Source organism: Leptonychotes weddellii, chromosome 10 (assembly GCF_054177405.1).
Source record: "Leptonychotes weddellii isolate Sample4059 chromosome 10, ASM5417740v2, whole genome shotgun sequence".
Taxonomy (NCBI): domain Eukaryota; kingdom Metazoa; phylum Chordata; class Mammalia; order Carnivora; family Phocidae; genus Leptonychotes; species Leptonychotes weddellii.
This window is the reverse complement of record NC_138378.1, coordinates 32,776,653-32,799,112: the sequence shown is the minus strand read 5'-3', so window position 1 is coordinate 32,799,112 and position 22,460 is coordinate 32,776,653. Positions and strand designations below refer to the sequence as shown.

At 36.4% G+C, this 22,460-nt stretch overlaps 1 long non-coding RNA gene across 1 annotated transcript in view; it reads left to right on the top strand.

Moving 5' to 3' along the window:
* Positions 1-332: 332 nt before the first annotated feature.
* LOC145723691 (uncharacterized) overlaps positions 333-22,460 on the top strand; it is a 291,414-nt gene continuing 269,286 nt past the window's right edge. The window contains exon 1 of the long non-coding RNA XR_014148949.1: positions 333-429. This is a non-coding gene — a long non-coding RNA (uncharacterized LOC145723691). The remainder of the gene's footprint in view (positions 430-22,460) is intronic.

Here is a 22,460-nt window from a genome sequence, read left to right as displayed (position 1 = left end):
AGTTTATAGCCCAAAGGAGCTTAGTCTTAGGAAGTGGTCCAAGAATGTATTGATCTCCAATGTAAAGCCAAATTGTGTTGTTATTGGCATTAATGTTGAATGGCAAAAAATATCACTGCAGTTATTAAATGTGTTTTTGAAGAAATTACATGAGCACACCTATGTTTTTTGAAGGGAAGGCAAATACAACATTTAAAAATGACTTCCATTTTGTTTGAAACGATGCCATCTATTTTATACACCCAGTAGCATTTTCAAAAATCTAAAGTAATTTTATTTATATATTGATTTATCATTTATTCTGTACTAAAATCTAAATTCTAGGTAAATGTCTGCAGCACATCAGAACTTTGGCTTAAGAATAGGAGGAGACTTGAACTGATCGTCCTGCTACGAAAATACATGGAGATATTCTTCTATGACCAGAGGGTGAGTTTGAAGTAATATATTCTTTTACCTACAGCTGACCTAAGAGAAGGAAGGGGAAGACAAAGTCTGATAAAGGAATAAGATGTTTATAATATAAAGGGAAAGAGCAGAGTGCATAGGGAAAATTAGCCTTGAAATATCAGCAGTCCTGGATTCCAAGATCCATGGACAAGTCAGTCACTAGATGCTGATCATATTCCTGAGGCTCTCTGGCTGTTAGATTATTTCCTATAACTGAAAGTTTACAATATTTTTAGAAATTAGAGAAAATAAATGTATGTTCATCATAGAAAAGTTGTAAAAATACCACTAATGTACCTATTCAGAAAACCCATTTAAAAATTCGGGATATAGACTTGTACCTTCTAGTCTTTTGCTCTGTGTGTATGTCAAGGTGGATGTGGGGTGTGTGTGTGTATGAGTGATGCTTTCTAAAAGCAAAATTAGGGATAGTTTTGTAGTGCAACTCATTCAATTAAATATACATCATGAGCTGTTTTCATGTCTTTATACATTATCAGAAAACTTGATTTAAATTTTTATTAAATGAGTTTATGAGATTATATTTGAGTTTATAAAATGAATTTATTATAATACATGTGTACATATATAGATGTATGTATATGGATCATTGAATATATACATATTCATGTATATGTTCATTCTCTTCAGGTTGTTTCTAAGTCTTCACAGAATTAATAACAGTCCAGTGACTGGACTGTGTTTGCAGCTAAATGTCTGTAGATGGTCTATTAGGAGGGGAAGGTATAGAAGATGTGTGGAAATGTGGGTATACATAACTAATATATATACTTGAATTTTTTTCACAATTGAATCTTTAAGAGTGTGGAAATTGCATCTTGTTGGATTTAGAGAACAGCTGGGCTGATTACTATAGAAACAGTTTAAATTTGGTTAGGTAGTGGATTGAGGAGGCTTTCTCTGATTAGGGCCATGCTCCTGGGTGACACTGGGAAGACCATATTCCTGTAAAGAAGAAAGGACATTGTGGAAAGGGAGAGAAGATTAAGAAACCTCCTCTGTTGTAAAAGCCTTGTAACACGAAGACCTTACAACTAACAGTATTAGAATGGAAAGAAATTAGAAAAGAATGGGTAAGGATTAGGAGCTCAGGCAAGTTAGAGAATCAGAGAAAATTCTAAGTAGAATTACTACATTTCCAGTTGTACTAAAAAACAAGGTGTGATCATCTCTTTTGCTTCATCGACTGTCGCTCCTCTGCCCTGAACTTAATGGCTTAGTTTAAATTATCTACTTATAATTATGTTCACACCCCCTGCTCCCATGTCATGCCTCTCTCTTGTTGCCTGGCCTGTTCTTTTTCATTTGTTCTTCCTGAATCAATCGTATGTAACACTTAGGAATCGACTCAAGCTCCAGTTTTTATTATTAATTTTTTATATTATGTTCAATTAGCCGACATATATTACATCATTAGCTTTTGATGTAGTGTTCAACAATTCATTAGTTGCATATAACACCCAGTGCTCATCACAACACATGCCCTCCATAATACCCATCATCTGGTCACCCCATCCCTCTACCCCCTCCTTCTGTAATCCTCAGTTTGTTTCCCAGAGTCCAGAGTCTCTTATGGTTTGTCTCCCTCTCTGATTTCTTCCCATTCAGTTTTCCCTCCCCTCACCTGTGGTCCTCCATGCTATTATGTTCCACCATATGAGTGAAACCATATGATAATTGTCTTTCTCTGCTTGACTTACTTCACTTACCATAATCTCCTCCAGTTCCACGAACTCCAAGTTTTAAGGAAGCCTTGCCTAACATCCCACAACATCCTGTGTCTGCCTCTGTTAATTTTTCTACTGCATGATAATGAAATTTTGCCTCTACATATATTTCTTTGTATTGAACTTCTTGAAGTAGGGATTTAGCCTAATTCATCTTTGTAATTCTGATGTCTAAGATAATATTTAGAATATTACAGAAACTCATTTATTTAATGGAAGCACTCTTCCTACAATAAAGCTGGACACATATGGAATAAATAGGAAATAATTGTGTAATAACTCAGTTAACTTAAATTTATTTGAATAACTTAAATCAACTACCATAATCGTAGATGAGGGAGGATTGCCAGATCAAGTATATTTGATGGTTGTTTGCTTCTGTTTTTTTTTTCCGTTTGTTTGTTTTTACCTCCCATAGAATAAGTTTGCTTGGTTAGTTAAATTGATACTGCATTAATTGAATGCCAGCTGACAGAGTTGGAACAGGATCCTGAAGAGTGCAATTAACTGCTAAAATGAGTCTTCAGGTAATGGCTGAGCACAAGTCCAGTATGGAAAGGTCATTTTTCCCCAAATAGCAATTTTTTAATCCCCTGAGACAGAACTCTAGATGTTTTATTCAATTTCTCCCTGTACCATTGACTGTTTTAACCTCAGTGAGTCCCTCAACAATTTTCTTACTTGAAAAATGAGTTACCTACCTTAATGAAGAAAATAAAAAGATGTAAATAGGTATCCATAGAGATAAGATTAATGCACAGGTTGTCATTGGTATTTTCCCTGAATGACCTTTCAAACAGAATTTGAGGGTCAGTAGTCAGAGTCTTGTGAAAATTGCTACAAGAATTGCTGCACAATAGTTCTTAGCTCAATAACATAATAAACTTGAGTATTTCCTATAGACCATATTTCCTTATTTCATGTAAATCAGTTGTTTTACAGAAATGAAGAAAATATCTATGGCCATGGTGGCAGTTCAGCTGTACTAGAAATGTCCAAGGAAATTTTTCTATTGAAAATTTGAACCATTATACCTCCATTTAGAAAGCTGGGGCTCCAATTTATTTATGGGCCTGCTTTATATACAAATCTTCACAAAAGATAAAGGAATATAAACATACCACTAAAGAAAGTCATCAAACTAAGAAGGAAGAGAGCAAGAGAAGAAAGGAATGAAAACAGCTAGAAAATAATTAACAAAATGGCAGTAAACACATACCTATTGATAATTACTTTAAATGGACTAAATACTCCAATTAAAAGACAGAGTGGCTGAATGAATTAGAAAACAAGACCCATCTGTACGCTGTATACAAGAGATTCACTTTAGATGTAAGGACACACACAGAATGAAAGTGAAGATATTGCATGCAAATGGAAACCAAAAGAAAGCTGGGATAGCTATATCAGATAAAATAGACTTTAAAACAAGGACTATAATAAGAGACAAGGAAGGGCATTACATAATGATAAAGGGGTCAGTCCAACAAGAGGATATAACATTTGTAAATATTTGTACACCCAACATTGGAGCACCTAAATATATAAAGCAAATATTAACATATCTAAAGGGAGAAGTAGACAGCAATACAAGAATAGCAGGAGAGTTTAATACCCCACTTACCACTTACATTAATGGATAGATCATCCTGGTAGAGAATAAGCATCAGCCTTAAACATGTTAGATCAGATGGACTTAACAGATATTTACAGAACATTCTATCCAAACGCAACAGAATACACATTGTTCTAAAGGGCACGTGGAACATTTTCCAAGATAGATTATATGTTAGGCCACAAAACTAGTCTTAATAAACTTAAGAGGATTGATATCTTACAAGCATCTTTTCCAACCAATATGGTATGTATGACACTAGAAATTACTCAAAACTGGAAGATTCACAGATATGTGGAGATTAATAACATGTTACTAAATAACCAGTGGGTGAAAAAAGAAATCAAAAGAGAATTCAAAAGATACCTTGATACAAATGAAAATGGAAATGTATCATACCAAAATTTATGGCTTGTAGCAAAAGCAGTCCTAAGAGTAATAGTGATTAAATGCCTTCCTTAAGAAATAAGAAAATTTTCAAATAAACAGCCTAATTTTACACCTCATACAATTAGAAAAAGAAGAACACATGAAGCCCAAAGTTAGTAGGAGGAAGGAAATAGCAAAGATTAGAGTAGAAATAAATGAAACAGAGACTAAAAAGACAATAGAAAAGATTAATGAAACTAAGAGCTGATGCTTTGAGAAGGTAAACAAAATTAGCTAGCCTCACCAAGAAAAAGAGAGGACTCAAATAAAACCAGAAATGAAAGAAGAGATGTTACGGTTGATACCACAGAAATACAATGGATCATATGGGACTACAACAATTATATACCAAAAGTTGGACACCGTAGAATCAGATAAATTCCTAGAAACATACAACCTTCCAAGACTGAACAGACTGGTTACTAACAAGGAGATTGAGTCAATGATCTAAAACCTCCCAACAAAGGTCCAGGACCAGACAGCTTCACTGGTGAATTCTGTCAAACATTCAGAGAAGAATTAAACTAATCCTTCTCAAACTCTTCAAAAAATAGAAGGGAAAACTTCCTCAAACATTTTATGAGGCTAACATTACCCTGATACCAGGACCAGGCAACGAAACCCAAGAAGAGTACAGGCCAATATCTATGATGAACAGATGCAAAAATCCTAAACAAATATTCGCAAATTAAATTCATCAATAAGCTAAAAAAATCATACACTACCATTAAGTGGAATTTATACCTAGGGATGCAAGAATGGCTCAACATCCTTAAATCAGTGTGATACATCACATTAACAAAACAAAGGATAACAATCACATGATCAGCTCCATGCAGATAGAGCATTTGACAAAATTCAGCATCCCTTTGTGATAAAAACTCTCAACAAAGTGGCTATAGAGGAAACACACCTCAACACAATAAAAGTCATATATAACAAGCCCATAGCTAATATCATACTCAGCAGTGAAGAGTTGAGGGCAGCTTTTTGTCTGAGATCGGAAACAAGACAAGGATGTCTACTCTTGCCACATTTATCCAACATAGTATTTCAGGTCCTAGCCAGAGTAATTAGACAAAAAAGAAGGGAGGGAGGGAGAGAAGGGAAGAGAAAGGAAAGAGAAGAGAGGACGACGAAGAAAAGGCATCTAAATTGGAAAGAAAGAAGTAAAAATGTCACTAATTTTAGATGGCATGATATTCTATAAAAAACCTTGACCCCCTCGAAAAACTGTTAGAACTAATAAACAAATTTAGTAAACTTGCAAGATACAAAATCAATACCCAGAAATCTGTTGTGCTTCTTTTTTTTATTGTTAGTCACCATACAGTACATCATTAGTTTCTGATGTAGTGTTCCATGATTCATTATTTGCGTATAATACCCAGTGCTCATTTCAACACTAATAATGAACTATCAGAAGGAGAAATTGAGAAAAGTACTGTTTAAATTGCATCAAAAAGAATAAAATACCTAGGAATAAATTTAACCAAGCAGGTAAAAGACCTGTATATTGAAAACTGCAAGATATTGATGAAAGAAATTGAGGAAGAAAAAAATAAATGGAAATGCATTTTATGCTTCTGCATTGGAAGAATTAATATTGTTAAAATGTCCGTACTACCCAAAACAATATACAGATGCAGTGCAATCCCTATCAAAGTTCCAATGGTATTTTTCACAGAAATAGAACAAACAGTCTTAACATTTATATGGAACCACAAAAGATCCCAAATAGCCAAAGCAATCTTGAGAAAGAACAAAGCTAAAGGCATAATATTTCCTGATTTCAGACTATACTACACAGCTGTAGTAATCAAAACAGTATGGTATTGACATAAAAGCAGACATACAAGTCAGTGGAATAGAATTGAGAGCCCAGAACTAAATCCACATGTATATGGTCAATTAATTTATAACAGGAGCTGAGAATACATAATGGGGAAAGGACAGTCTCTTCAATAAATGATGTTAGGAAAACTGGACTACTATCTTACACCATTCACAAAAATTAACTAAAAATGTAATAAAGACTTTAAGACAGAAACCCTAAAACTACTAGAAGAAAACATAGATATAAAGTCCCTGATGTAAGTCTTGGCCTATGATTTTTTGAATCTGAATGCAAAAGCAAAAACAAGAAAGGCAACAGTAAACAGGTGGGATTATATTGAACTGAAAAGCTTTGGCACACCAAAGGAAGCCACCAACAAAATGAAAAGGCATTCTACTGAATGAGAGAAAATAATTGTAACTCATATATCTGATAAGGAGCTAATATTCAAAATATACAAGAACTCATATAATTCAATATCAAAAAACCCAAACTATCTAGTTAAAAAATGGACAGAAGATCTAAGTATTTGTTTTTGAAGAAGAGGACATACAGATGGCCAACAGGTACATCATTAATCATCAGGGAATACAAAATTAAAACCACAGTGAGAGATCACCTGACACCTGTTAAAATGGCTTTTATCAAAATGACAAGAAATAACAAGTGTTGTTGAGGATGTGGGGAAAAGGGGAATTTCCAAATTATTGGTGGGAATGTAAATTGGTGCAACCATTATGGAAAACAGTATGGAGGGTCCTCAAAAAATTAAAAACAGAATTACCATATGATCAAGCAATTCCACTTCTGGGTATTTATCTGAAGAAAATGAAGATGCTAATTCAAAAACATATATGCACCCCTATGTTCATTGAAACATTATTTATAGTAGCCAGGATATGGAAACAACCTAAGTGGCCATTGGTGTAAGAATGGATAAAAAGAATTGTGGTGTACATATATACAGTGGAATATTATTCAGCCATAAAAATAATGAAATCTTGCCATTTGCAGCAACATGGATGTGGACCTCAAGGGCATTATGCTAAGTGAAATAAGACAGATAAAGGCATACTATTTGATCACTCTTCAGTGGAATCTAAAAAGTGAACAAAAAAACCAAGTTCATGGATACAGAGAATAGATTGGTAATTGCCAGAGTTGGAGTGGGAATGAGAGAAATATGTGAACTTTTTTTTTAGTTTAAATGAGTTGAATAAAAAATTCAAATAAATACACATTGTTTGATTTACCATTATTAAGATCTTCGCTATTGTGGATTTTTGAATATTTTGTATAAACAATAAGACATATTAAATAAAAAGAGATGAAAAGCTCTAGAAAAGTCCAAATATGCAACAAGTATTACTCTTTCACTCACAGACTTTACTAATAAAAATAAAGCACTTAAATGCATTGACATGACCTAAGTACCGTATCATTATAAATTACTTCCTATGTTCTCAGGCCTAAAGATTATTCAAGATCCTGATAAAAAATTAAAGCCATGTGTCATTCTGAAATAAAAGTTTGCAGATGTTTGGGGTATGTTCACCAAAGATGCAAAGATATTACCAAAGTGTACTAATTTTTATTTAAATTGTCTCCCTACATACAACTGAGATATCCCCTATTAATTTTTACCTAAGGAGAGAAAAGTCACCTTTCATGTATTGTACTGGTCTGACTTTTTAATGATCCCAGACATAATCTAACTTGTTTAACAAATCCTGGAGAAGAGATCCTCTTGCTTTGTTTTGTGGAACTGTTTGGTAGTTAATACATCAAAACTCCAAAGGCAGAAACTTTGGATCCTACTGACATTTTTCTTTTCAGTCCATTACCTCCAGGGCATGGTTCTCCAGAGATGGCCCTGCCAGGCCACACTGCCAAGTTTGCTCTGTGGCCTAACAGCTTGAGCATTTACATTCTGTCCTGAGATTGGAATGTTCTTTCCTTCCCTGTATCCAGTTTGTAGAGTCTCTGTGGAGTCACCAATCTAGTGTGGCAATGTGAAACTCCAGAAAACTGCTTCTTGGTTTTTCTTGTATCCCTTTTGTGAATGTGCAGGCCTGGCTTCCATACAACACTCCTCTTGGAGGCCAGTGTCTCCTATGCTCTCAGATCTTCTATGTTTTACAAAGTCTGAGAAGACTGTTGCTTTTTCTCCTCACCGACATTCAGTAAGGCCCTTTGGTATAATATGACAAGACACAACATGACACCGAACCCTTGATTCCCTCAAAGAATAGACCCAGCTCTTTCTCAGTAGTTTGCTTCAATAAAATGGATGAAAAATATTATACTTAAGGTTACAAATAATCTATATGGATAGAGGAAATTATAGTTAAATTGGTGGTAAGAATATTTTAAGGCTAATGAAGTATTCAAGATGAAGTAATATGTTCAGGTCTTTTTGACTTTTAAGAGTTCATCTATCCTAGAACAAAACAAAGGGGTAATAAGCTCCTTGACATTGGTCTTGTCAGTGACTTGTTGGATTTGACACCAAAAGCAAAGGTACCAAAAGCAAAAGTTAAAATTGGGGCTACCTCAAACTAGAAAGCTTCTGTTCAGCCAAAGAAACCATGAACAAAATGAAAAGGCAGGCTATAGAATTGGAGCAAATATTTGTAAACCCCATGTCTGATAAGGGGTCAATCTGATAAAATATATAAGGAACTCATACAGCTCAATAGCAAAACATGAATAACTCAATTTAAAAATGGGCAGATAGACTAAATAGACATTTTTCCAAAAAGATAAATACAGATGGTCAACAATTATGTTTAGCACCTTTTCATGTAGGTGCTAAACATAATTAGGGAAGTACAAATCAAAACCAGAATGGGATACCACCTCACACCTGTCTCATACCTGTTAGGATGGCTGTTATCAAAAAACAAAACACATAAGCGCACACATACACGAACACTGTTGGTGAAGACATGGAGAAAAGGGAACCCTTGTGCACTGTTGGTAAAAAGGTATACTGGTGCAGCCACTATGGAAAACAGTATGGAGGTTCCTCAAAAAATGAAAAATAGAATTACCATATGATCCAGCAATTCCACCTCTGAGTATTTATTATTTATTTTACTTATAACTTTATATCCTGGAGGACAAGAAGTGAATGTGGGTAAGAAGTAAAGTGTGTTTTCTATTATAAGCATGGCAGAAGAGGAAACACATTCTTCTTTCTCTTTCATTGAACAATGTCCATGAACAGATGAAGGGGGCTACTTTGTGATCAGCTGGGACCAAAGAAACTCAATGTTCCATGATACTCATTGAAACTTATCTTCTCTCCCCATTGATTCAGCCAACTCCTCATCTCTTGGTGTCTCCATCTACTGTTGTATTGACATAGCACCACAATTTATAATTCCCAACTACTTTGCAGCAATTTAATGGGCTAATTTTCATTCCACCTCAGGAAGGTAGGTTATTTTTAGATGGACCATTTTACAGAAAGAAAAAGAGAGGTAACAAGATTATAGGAACTTTTGAGTCATAGTGTAAGTCTGAATTTAAAATGGAAAATTCCGGGCGCCTGGGTGGCTCAGTTGGTTAAGCGACTGCCTTCGGCTCAGGTCATGATCCTGGAGTCCAGGGATCGAGTCCTGCATCGGGCTCCCTGCTCAGCAGGGAGCCTGCTTCTCCCTCTGACCCTCCCCCCTCTCATGCTCTCTCTCTCTCTCTCATTTTCTCTCTCAAATAAATAAATAAAATCTTAAAAAAAAATAAAATGGAAAATTCCCCTCCTTGGACCTTCTAGCATGAAAATTTAATTTCAAATCTTATAATATGGCAGTATAAAGAAACTAAAAGTTAATAATCATAGTCATCATATATCACTCTTTGTGATTAATCTTTTACTTCTTTCCATATTCCCCGAGGGTGTTTCAACCATTAAGCTCCATTTAACTATGGAGATTTACTACCTTTGTTGTGTGTGACTCAGTCACTAAACAATAACATGGGATAAAGACTTTTTTCTTTTGTTACCTGATGGAATGTATTGGGGTGGAACCCCAATGCTACAGAAACACTTAAAAAACTTCAGATCTCAGCATTTTTAATATTAATACTGGGCCCTAAGTAACAGCAGTAGAGTCCATTGTGATCCCAAACTGGAAAGACTTTAGGGCTCATCAAGCCTGCTTCCTTCATTTCAAAAAGAATCAAGTCCAAACAATTTGAAGGTGGTGCTAAGCCATTCTTCAGAGATTGTTCCCGTTCCAAAACTGGGTAAGACTGAAGGCTTAGTTCTAAGTTAAACATTGGTGTGACCTTGGTTTATTCCTAAAGCATGAATCAGTAAAAGATGTGTGATGCAAGGGTGAAGGAAGGCGGGCATGGTGGCCCTGTGCTTCTCTTGTAGCTCATAGAGTACTTCCCAGATTTGGCTATCTTGGCAGCATTTGCAGAGTGAGATGTCAGCTAGGTCTGAAAGATCTAGAACTGTAGACTCACTGTCACTTCAAAACTACAATAAATTTGGTGCTTTGCTTTGAAAAAGATCTGAAGTTTGCTTGTGGATAGAATATTGGAAGGGTTGCAGCTTGTGAGCTGTTGTGAAAGGTGTAAGGAAAGTTCTTTGGACTCAGAAAATTGTAACACTCTGGGTGGGTGGGTGCAGCTCATGACGCACATGATGAACTGAGGTACTCAGTAGGTATTTGAGGTGTATACTTGGGTGCATTTTGTATATTCCTACACAGCTTGGTTCAGTTGGGTGCAATTTGCTGTGTTCATATAGTATTTCTCTAGGATGAAATCCTACATTTGCAAACACAAAATTCATGTTACGCTCCAGTTCTTCCATAAAATAATCAGTTGTACTGACACAAATTCATGTTTTCAAAACAAGCCTTAGAGCAAAACTGAATGTATATCTTTGAGTGGCTATTCATAGACCAAATCATGAACCATTATACTTATTTCAAGTCACTTAGCTGATTATTGGCAAAGCCAGGGCTGTAACCTATAGTCCCAACAGTTTGACTGTCTTACCAGGTCACCATGCTATCATATCTTCTTTTGAATTCAAAGAGTAAAGTGCAGAACGTGAGCATGCTATGAAAGGTATAAAGTGTTCAGTGTAATATGTAACTAGAAGGGCCATGGGTCCTTTATTCTGTTCTCAGTGATAAGAGAGCAGTGTTTTTGCTCCATTCCTCTTTGAAAATAACTTTGTTTAATCTTGTAAGAATCAAGTGGGCAGAGAGAAATTAAACCTTGGCCAAGAAGGAAATGGGTAGAACTAGCAACAGGAGGTCATTCCTAGGATTAGAAGAGCCCAGCCAAGTGAGAGATATGAAAAAGGAAAAAGAGAAAATGGAAAATGTGAAAGACTGACAAAATGTGTCTAATCCTGTGCAAACTAACTTGTGTCTTTGTGAAGAAACATGTCTGGGTTGAGAGTTCTTGCCTTTTGGCATAAAAATCCCTGAGGAAGTTTTGTGAAAACCCAGATGTCTGGGGTATAACCTTGTCCTACTGATTTGGAATTTCTGGTAGTGGGCCCAAGTATGTGTATTTTTTACAGCCAAACAGTTTTTTTTTGGTGGGCCTTTTGGATAAGAACTATGAGAAGTAAAAGTTGTGTCACCTGAGGTATCACTTTGCCCCTCAGAACCTTGGTTTCTGGGTCCAGCACCTACCTTGCTAACCATACAGCCTGTGACAAGGATTACAGTAGTCAAGAAATATGAAACTAATTTACAACCTGGGAAGCACTATGTAATGTAAAGTTAAAAAAAATAGAAAAAAAATCCTGACCTAATTTATAAATATTTTATGGGCAACATGGCCTCATAGTCTAACACCACTATATAAATTAATTTTTTCTTGATTTCCATTAATAAAATGCAAAATCAACCAAAAACAGTCTTTTTTGAACAAGGACTATCTCTTTCACTGGCCTTAAATAAAAATTGATGAATGACCCATGAATCAAGATTACAGTTACCTCTCTGGTGGTCAGAGTATATATACCAATAATTTTTTAAAATGTGTATTTTTTTATCCCTATCATAATTCCCTTCATTAATTACCCTTTCTCCAAAAACAGTTCTTTTAGTATGCTTAGTGGGTTTACTTTTATTCAAATTTGTTATGTTTGACTGTATGCATTTTTAATTTTTATGAATGGGGTTATTTTCCATTCTTCTTCCCATGTTTTTCACTAAGAACTGTGTTTTTAAGATCTGTTCATGTTGCTTTACATTCAGTTAATCCATTGCTTCTACTAATGATTTAAATAGTATGTACATGGGGCGCCTGGGTGGCTCAGTTGGTTAAGCGACTGCCTTCGGCTCAGGTCATGATCCTGGAGTCCCTGGATCGAGTCCCGCATCGGGCTCCCTGCTCGGCAGGGAGTCTGCTTCTCCCTCTGACCCTCCCCCTCTCATGCTCTCTCTATCTCATTCTCTCTCTCAAATAAATAAATAAAATCTTTAAAAAAATAAAAATAAAATAAAAATAAAAAAAACCCCATAAATAGTATGTACATATGGTAAATTGCATTAGTTGGTACAAATCTTTACCCTTCCTTTTATTGATACTACTTGCTAATGCAGATTTGCAGGGCCTTCACATACGGACAGGGTAACCTGCCCCCACTCCTTGGCACTAGTCTCAGCCATGTGACTTGTGTATTATTAGCTGGCCAGTTATAAGCAGAGTTTTAGAAAGCATTTGTGTATTTTCATTTGCTTTTGTGCCTCTTCCATTATAATAAAAAGGCATGCAGGTTAACCTGCTGGCCCCAGGGAAAGGAAGAGACACATGGAGAAGAGCTAACCTGGAAATATATGAGTATGTCAGCTGGACTATAGATGTATGAGCAAGCCTTATACAAAAGCTTATAGCAATGGAGCCCCACAGATGCATGGGAAATAAATGTATGCTGCTGAAATTTTATGGTTGTTATGTAGCATGATTGTGGCAGTAGCTAACTAGTGTACTCTGAGAATCTGTACTCTTGCCTTTCTGTATTTCAGGATGTCTATTATAGGAAGGCCAATCATTTGAATCAAAGATAAAGCAACCTATAATATTCATATTAATTTTTAAAATATAATTTAATGAGTAATAGATATACATAACCTGTCATAGTTTACAAAATGTTTCCATTCTTTTTATAGCTTTTTTTTTTAATTCCAGTGTAGTTAACATACACTGTTATATTAGTTTCAGGTGTACAGTATAGTGATTCAACAATTCCATATATTACCCAGTGCTCATCAAGATAAGTGTACTCTTAAGACCTTCCATGCATTTCATCCATCCCCCCTACCACCTCCCCTCTGGTAACCATCTGTTTGTTCTCTGTAGTTAAGAGTGTTTTTTGGTTTGTCTTTTTTTCCTTTGTTCATTTGTATGAGTGAAATCATATCATTATAATAGTGCTAGCAATACACAAAATAAAAAAAATTAATTGTTTTAACAACAACAAAAAAGAAATCATATGATATTAGTCTTTCTCTGACTCATTTCAGTTAGCATTCTATCCTCTAGATTCATCCATGTTGTTGCAAATGGCAAGATTTCATTCTTTTTATCATTGGATAATATACCACATCTTCTTTATCCATTTATCTATCAGTGGACACTTAGGCTGCTTCCATAATTTGGCTATTGCAAATAATCCTGCAATAAATATTGGGTTGCATATATCCTTTCAAATTAGTGCTTTCATATTCTTCGGGTAAATACCTAGTGCAATTACTGGATCATAGGGCAGTTCTATTTTTAACTTTTTGAGGAACCTCCATACTGTTTTCCACACTGATTGCACTAGTTTGCATTCCCATCAACAGTGCATGAGGGTTCCTTTCTCTCCACATCCTCACCTACCCTTGTTGTTCCTGTGTTGTTGAATTTAGCCATTCTGACAGGTGTGAAGTGATATCTCATTGTGGTTTTGATTTGCATTTCCCTGATGATTAGTGATGTTGAGCATCTTTACTTGTGTCTATTGGCCATCTGTAGGTTGTCTTTGGAGAAATGTTTGTTCCATGTCTTCTGCCAGTTTTTAACTTCTAATTTTTGGTCATTAGTATTTTTGGTGTTGTATGAGTTCTTTATATATTTTAGATACTAACTCTCTATTGGATATGCTATTCTTTTTTATCTTTCTTTAATCCTATCAACTCAAAGCCATAGGCAGGGTAGATTTTTAAGCTTTTTGTGTCTCTCCTCAGTAACTCATGTATCACGACTCTTGAAGATACATCAGTTCCTCAATCTTACAACATAACCCCACCAACCTTACAAGAATATTCAAAACAGTTTTATACTGGTGTACTGGTACAAAGAGCAAGTATTCACCTAACACAGAGAGAGAGCTTACAAATGTGCATATTTTAGGTGGTCCATCTTGTGGTCACACTTCTACGCCAGTCAACTCAAAACCTAGATGGATACACACAAAGAATGCTGAAACAGATAATTCCTATTTCCTAATGTGTATCATTTCAGCATCGTAGGTTCACAGTTACTTGTACCAACATAAAAGTGGCCAATATGTACAAATGAATTGCAAAAAATGTTTGGTAGTTTGATGACCTAAACATGGAAATGAGAAAATTACTTTGTAGATCTACAATATAATTACCCAGCTAGAGACATAAAAGGGAAACAATCCCAGCTCTCTAGAACTGAATATTAGAAGGAAATTTCTTTTTGATACTCTGCAGGTCTCACTGAAAAGTAAGCAAGAGAATCAACGGTGGTTCCAGTCTTTAGCTTTGGACCTGCATAAGGAACAGATACGACACCCAAAAGAAAGTACCTATTTCAAATGTAATAGATGCAAGACCATCACCTATTGACCTTAAGACTGGCCCTGCATCCACTGGCCTAACTAAGAGGCTGTAGCAACCACATAATTTATGGAGGAAATTTGATTGAAAGGGAATTTTCCAGAGAGGCAGTATGAGACAGAAGAGAAGTAAGTGGGTAGGATGTTAAGAGACTATGTTTCTAGTTCTGGCTCTGTCACACATCCCTGTGTGATGCTGGGCAAGTTACTCAACTTTCCTGTGTATCTTTTGTCTCAACTTAAATATGAGCGCATTGACTAGGACAGGGATGATAAATGGGCTTTTCCTAGGGTGCTGACTTGTTTTAGCAAAGTCAGAAAAAGTGGTGGTGTGGGTGTTTTGCCTTTGACATACCTACAGAGTTGATTTTTGAGACATATTCCTACTTCTGTGATAAGCTGTCCTCTCTGAAAAGCAGTCTGTTAATTGTTTTTTCTTTTCTTTTTTTTTAATTGTTTTTTTTTTTTTAAAGATTTTATTTATTTATTTGAGAGACAGAAAGCACATGAGAGGGGAGAGGGTCAGAGGGAGAAGCAGACTCCCCGCCGAGCAGGGAGCCCGATGCGGGACTCGATCCCGGGACTCCAGGATCATGACCTGAGCCGAAGGCAGTGGCTTAACCAACTGAGCCACCCAGGCGCCCTGTTAATTGTTTTTAATATTACAACCGCACAAGCAAATTTTAAAGGCCAGCATTTCTCCCAGCATTCCACTAACAAGATCAAAGCCAGGTGGGAATAATGCAAAGAAAGTATTTTCCTGTGCTGATGGATTGCACAATGAAAAGAAAGTCAAAATAATCTATCTCCATCAGCTTCTCAGGCTTCCTCTGCTCTCACACTATTTGTTTAAAAACTATGCTGACCTACCACAAGGAGCTGCTTTAAGAATTAGGAACTACTGATCACCTGAGCTCCCTGGAGGAAAGGCCAGAACTCAGGTTTGCTCCTCTATATTTCCCAACTAGAGCAGATTGTGTGTATTTTAAAAGTGATAACTGTGATGTAGCTGCTGCTTTGATATGGTCCTTAGTGGCCCTTGTAACAAACAGTAGCCTTGAACACCACTCCAGGGAGTAGAAGGAGCAGGGAGGTCAGTGCATGGTCATGTCTTGGGTAATGTGTCAGCTCATAGGTCTTCAGAATGCCCTGCTGCAGAAAACAGCTGCAGCTTGCAAATGTCTGACCCCTGAGCTTTTTCTGTCTCCTTGTTTTGTCCTTGTGTGAAAAACTGTAACTAGATCTATTCCTGCTTGGCCTCAAAGGCAACCCATTTAACAAGTAGGTCCTGCGCCTGCCAGGTATTCGAGAAGAAATGCAATGTATCAACACCCTGCAGTATTTCATCTTTCAGAAGCTCAGACTGGCCTGTTTTCAGCCTCACTTGCTCAGTCTCTGGCGTTGGGTGTGCTGCCCTATCCCCATTAGCGTGTCATTAGTGCCATTAATGAAAATCCAGTTTTACACACTGAAAAGTGATCTGAAGCAGTCTTGAGGAAATGCTATAAAGGCTGCCCCTGCTGTTAGCAGGAGCCTTCGGCACACCTGCAGTTTGGACAGGGCTCTTAAAAGTTCTCTCCCTCTGGATAGGAGGAGGTGCAGCAGGTATAAATAGTATAATAAATAGTACAAATAGCTTCATTCTGGGGCTGTGAAATCCCTCCTCAACATCTATATAAAGCCCATGCACTCTGTGATGAAAAAGTAAAACATTAAGGTTTTGTAGTTTGAGGAAACTGGTTATTAACCCTAGGAACAGGAATCGTATGCCAAACCCAGCAGCCTTATACAGTCCTCTGTGGTATTTTCCTAAAGCAAAAGTAAAGTACAAGCTGCTAATTGAAAATAATCATCTGTTTAATAATAAACTCAAGTATAGACTCTAGTGTTAGGGAATCTATTTTATACTGTGCAATATTATGGAAAGAAGGCAGAGCCAGTAATTTTAATTAAAAGACTCAATGTAGGGGTGCCTGGGTGACTCAGTTGGTTAACCGTCTTCCTTCAGCTCAGATCATGATCACGGAATCCTGGCATCGAGCCCTATGTCGGGCTCCCAGCTCAGTGGGGAGTCTGCTTCTCCCTCTTCCTCTACCTCTCCCCCTGCTTGTGCTCTCTCTCTCTCAAATAAATAAATAAAATCTTTTAAAAAACAAAACAAAAACAGACTCAATGTAGAATTGCTCAGTGAAAGTAGAAAATTGAAAGGAAAAGTGACTTCACTGAGAAATACTCCTATATTGAAATAGAGAAGGTGGAGATGGTCCCTCAACATTCCTGTGTGTATAGAAATAAGGTAGAGTTCTGCACCTTCTTAGACCAGCATCTCACCAAAAGGCACTTAGAACTGTGGCCATGAGAATGGAGAAGAGAGAACGGGTCCTTTGAGTGAAACATTGATAAAAGACAACCAACCTGATAGGAATAGGGTTGTTCTTTTGTAGTGCTGCCCATGGGATTTATGGATCAGCTCAGAGCCTGAGACAGAAACCAAGAAACAAAAATGACAAGTCACTATGATCACGAATTAACAAAGTGATGCAAAGAAGACAAAAGAGTCACTGATGCTGCCAAGCTTTTCAGCACTTTCATCCTGATTTGAAGCCGTAATGTGATTCTACATGGCTGTTCCTGTAACTTTGTCTCTGCCAAGTTGCCTGCTGTCTAGGGTTCTTAGGCAGATTGTTTAGCCTCCCTGACACATCCTTGTTTCATCCGTGGTAAGAATAATAAACTCAACGTGTCTCACAGGACTGCTATGATGAGTAAATGGGATATCCTACCTCAAAAAATAGACAGATGTGACACTTTTCCATAGTAAATATTTAAGACCTTTCTAATGACCGCTTTGCCACATTGGTGGGAAAATGGCAATATGTTTGATCCCTTGAATGGGTACAAATCTAAGGCAAAAATACTAGGACTTGCTAAATACTATATCATGATGGTTAATCCTAGTTCAAAAATCAGATGGGCATGGTTTTAAACAAATCTGAACTTAATCAACTGGGTAACTTTGTACATGATGATAAATTTATCTAAGCCTCAGGTTCCTTTTCTGTAAAATGGGATGATAGTATCTAATAGGACTAAGATGTTACATACACAATTTAAATTTCAGCCCAGTGACTTCACTAGGAAATGCTGAAAAACTTTTTATTATCTATCCAATATAAAATTATTTGTATAAAATTGATTTTTAAAAGACATTCGAGTATAGATAAAACCACAGCTTTAGAGCTGTTTTGGGTATTGAAAGAGTATTTAAAATTAAGCCTAAAACTACATGGAAAAAAAAATCTCACAGAATAGATCCATAAGTCATCCCTTGAAGAAGGAAGACTAAATAAATCACAACAGAAAGTTGGGTTTTTGATTTCTCATGAAGTAATATTTTCCATTCCCTAGTTAAAGACCTTCTTAGTAGATGCTTATCTAGTTATTGCCTGGTGAATATTTCCATTGATATGGAACTCATTACATCGCAAGTCATCAGATTCTGTTTTTTAATAACTCCTATTTTAAGATAGATTAACCTTATTTTCTCCCCAAATAAGCTTCTTACTTTCACCTTTGTGACCCAGTTTCATATCTGTTACAATCCTGAATCAGTCTAAGCTCTTATCCATGACAACTCTTCACATATTTGAAGTCCTAAGAGAAACATTTCCCTCCTAGGAAGTTGTAACATAGCTCATAAAACAGTGGGGAGAACAGTGATACTCTTTACCAGTTCCCTTTCTTTGTGGTAAACACATCTAGATGTTTGTGGGGAGGGCTCTCTCTCCCTGTTCCTGATATTGGGGCTTGATGGGCATTAGGGAGTAATCCCACTCCAGCTGGTAAGCAAAGGTCAACTCTGCATATTCCTTTTTGGGGGGTCATTCCAGGTCTAGATTTAAAGAGAAGTGCTAGAGACTCTGGCTATGACCACTATCAGGATTGGCTCTATAATCTGTAGGGCTCCTTTTTTAGAATGATTAATAATTTGAAAGTGTTGATGGCACAGCTTCAGGACCTTGTGCAGGTGCACAGGTCTAATGCCCATGAAACTGGCCCTGGCTATTAGTTAAAGTGATCCTTTTAACTTAATTTTGTAAGTTGTGACCTTTAATATTTCCATTTCTATCTGTCCTAAACCAATGTGTATTTCTAACTTGGCTATAAACTCAAGTCAGGTTCAGAAGGGAGAGGTGTGGTTTGTCAAGTCACTTGTAATCCTAATAGAAGCAATAATTATCTCTTTAGAATCTTCTTTTCTGTAGATTAAGAAAGTTTTTTTGGGCGCCTGGGTGGCTCAGATGGTTAAGCGTCTGCCTTCGGCTCAGGTCATGATCTCAGGGTCCTGGGATCGAGTCCCGCATCAGGCTCCCTGCTCCGTGGGGAGTCTGCTTCTCCCTCTCTCGCTCCCCCCTCTTGTGCTCTCTCTCTCTCTCTCTCTCAAATAAATAAAATCTTAAAAAAAAAAGTTTTTTGACAATTTAATGGGATATAATAAGTCTTTAAATGGATATTAATGCTCTATGATGTGTTAAAAATTATAATGTAGTGAGATAAAAAGCAAAATACAACATTAAACATAAAGTGATTTAAATTACTTAAAAATTCCATGGACACAGCTTCTAAGTGATGCTCACACAGTAATGATAACAGTTGATATATTTGGTTGACAGAATTACAGAACATTTCTTTTCTCTTGTAAATGCCTTTGAATGTTATAAAACTTCTAAATAAACTTGAAGCTTTAAGAACATATAGTCTGAAATTCTCAAAGCAGTGAAAAAAGTCTCAACATTAAGTAAGCCATAAACTCATGAAGATGAAAGGGTCTCCTAAGCAGGATGAATTTTAAAACATGCATCCATTAATATAATGTGGTGAAGTTTTGGAATGAGAAAATGATAAAAAGCTTCTAGTATTTGGAAATTGGGAACAGTTTTGTGCAAGGAAGAAGAGAAGTAAATAGGTTGCTACATTTCACGGTGCTGTTTTCAAATATGAAAATAAAGATGCACACTTTCAAATATGGATCAATTCAGAAGTCTTTTCACACCTAGACTTTGTGTAAAAGATATGGTACTGAATAAGATCCAGGATAGAGACAAACGAATCCAGTGTATAAGAAAACAATAATGGGTATGGAAATCAGGAAATCTTACTGATAACCCTAAATAAGTTGTTTAAAAGTGGAATTGGAAGGAACTTTCTATTCTCTTGTTGAATAGGAAGGAATTTTTGGGTGAGTAAAATCTTAGCTTTCTGAAAGACACAGTATAGCAGTCTGGTAGAGTCACCGAAGACACCAGCTCTAGAACCATACTGCCAGGAGCAAAGCTCAGCCTAGGGTGAACTTGGGCACATTACTTAACCTCATGATAACTGTTTTCTTATCTGTAAAATAGGATAGGAGTTCCCCCCCCCCACATATTCCCATGAGAACTAAATGTATTAATGTTGGATGTAGATCAGATAGCTAGAGGAATACCTAACCCATAGTAAGCAATAAAAGTTTGGTTATTATCATATAGGTGGTAGTATGGGCAGAAGGGAGAAGAGCTGAAAGAAAGTTTGAATCTTCTCCAGGGTGAGAACATTGAAATGGATTAACTCTAGACTGTGTGGTGGTGTGGTGGTGGTGGTTTGAAAATCAGCAGTGATATATGACTAGGATAATGTATCCTGATGACATTGGATTTATTCCAGAAATGCAAAGTTGGCTTCATAGTTAAAATTCAATGAAGGCTATTCACAACAGAATCAGAAAAAAAAAAAAAAAAGGATAATTATCTCAACTGATGCAGAAAAAGCTTTAAATAAAAGAATTTACATCTACTAATGATTAAAAGGAAACCATTAACAAGCTAGGAATAGAATGGAACTTTTCCAGCTAGCTTTATTGAGATATAATTGACATAAACCATTATGTAAGTTAAAGGTATATATACAATATGGTTTGACATATATATATATATATTTTTAAGATTTTATTTATTTATTTGAGAGAGAGAATGAGATAGAGACAGCGTGAGAGGGGGGAGGGTCAGAGGGAGAAGCAGACTCCCTGCTGAGCAGGGAGCCCGATGCGGGACTCGATCCCGGGACTCCAGGATCACGACCTGAGCCGAAGGCAGTCGCTTAACCAACTGAGCCACCCAGGCGCCCCTGGTTTGACATGTATATATTGTGAAATGATGACCATAGTAAGGTTAGTTAACACATCCATAGTTACCATTTTGCATGTGAGTGTGGTGAAAATATTTAGGATCTATTCTCTTGGCAACTTTCAAGTATACAATATGGTATTTTTATTATATTCACTAGGCTGTACATTAGATTCCCAGAACTCATTCATCTTATACTGAAAGATTTGTGCCCTTGGCCAGCATCTCCCCCATTTCCTTTACCCCCCACCCCTGAAAACCACCAACCTACTCTGTCTCTATGGGTTCAGTTTTTTAGATTCCACATATAACTGAGATCATACAGTATTTGTCTTTCCTGTCTGACTTATTTCACTTAGCCTAGTGCCCAAAAGGTTCATCCATGTTGTTGTAAGTGGTACGATTTAGAAGAGAAATTTTAAAATCAGAGAGTGTTATATATTACAACAAACAGCATACTTGATAATGAAAATTGACAGTTGTATTCTTAAAAACTGGAATAAAACAAGGACGCAGTCATGGACTAAAAGTCCTAGCCAAAAATTACATACATACATACATACATGAAAAATTTATTTGCAACTAACATGATTTTGTACATAGAAAATCCAAAATACTGTACTGACACTTGAGTTTTAATGAGCAAATTTAATAAGGTCACCAAATATAAGGTAAATATAAATCAATTTTGTGGATTTTAGGAATAAATAATTGGAAAAGTACATTTAATAAAATGGCATTAAAATACCATAAAAAATAGCAGATACCTGCAAGTACGTCTGATGATAGGCATGAAAGATCTCTACACTGAAAGCTATGTAAGATACTATTGAAAGAAATTTTAAAAGGTCAAAATAGACCATTCTCAAGGAATATAGGTATCAGTATTTTAAAATTATCAACTTTCCTCTTTGGGTGGATTTATTCCTAGATATCTTATAGTTTTGGGTGCAATTGTAAATGGGATCGACTCCTTAATTTCTCTTTCTTCTGTCTTGGTGGTGGTGTATAGGAATGCCACTGATTTCCCTGCATTGATTTTATATCCTGCCACTTTATTGAATTCCTGTATGAGTTCTAGCAGTTTTGGGGTGGAGTCTTTTGGGTTTTCCACATAAAGTATCATATCATCTGCAAAGAGTGAGAGTTTGACTTCTTCTTTGCCGATTTGGTTGCCTTTTATGTCTTTTTGTTGTCTGCTTGCTGTGGCTAGGACTTCTAATACTATGTTGAATAGCAGTGGTGATAGTGGACATCCCTGCCGCGTTCCTGACCTTAGGGGGAAAGCTCTCAGTTTTTCCCCATTGAGAATGATATTCGCTGTGGATTTTTCATAGATGGCTTTTATGATATTCAGGTATGTACCTTCTATCCCTATACTCTGAAGAGT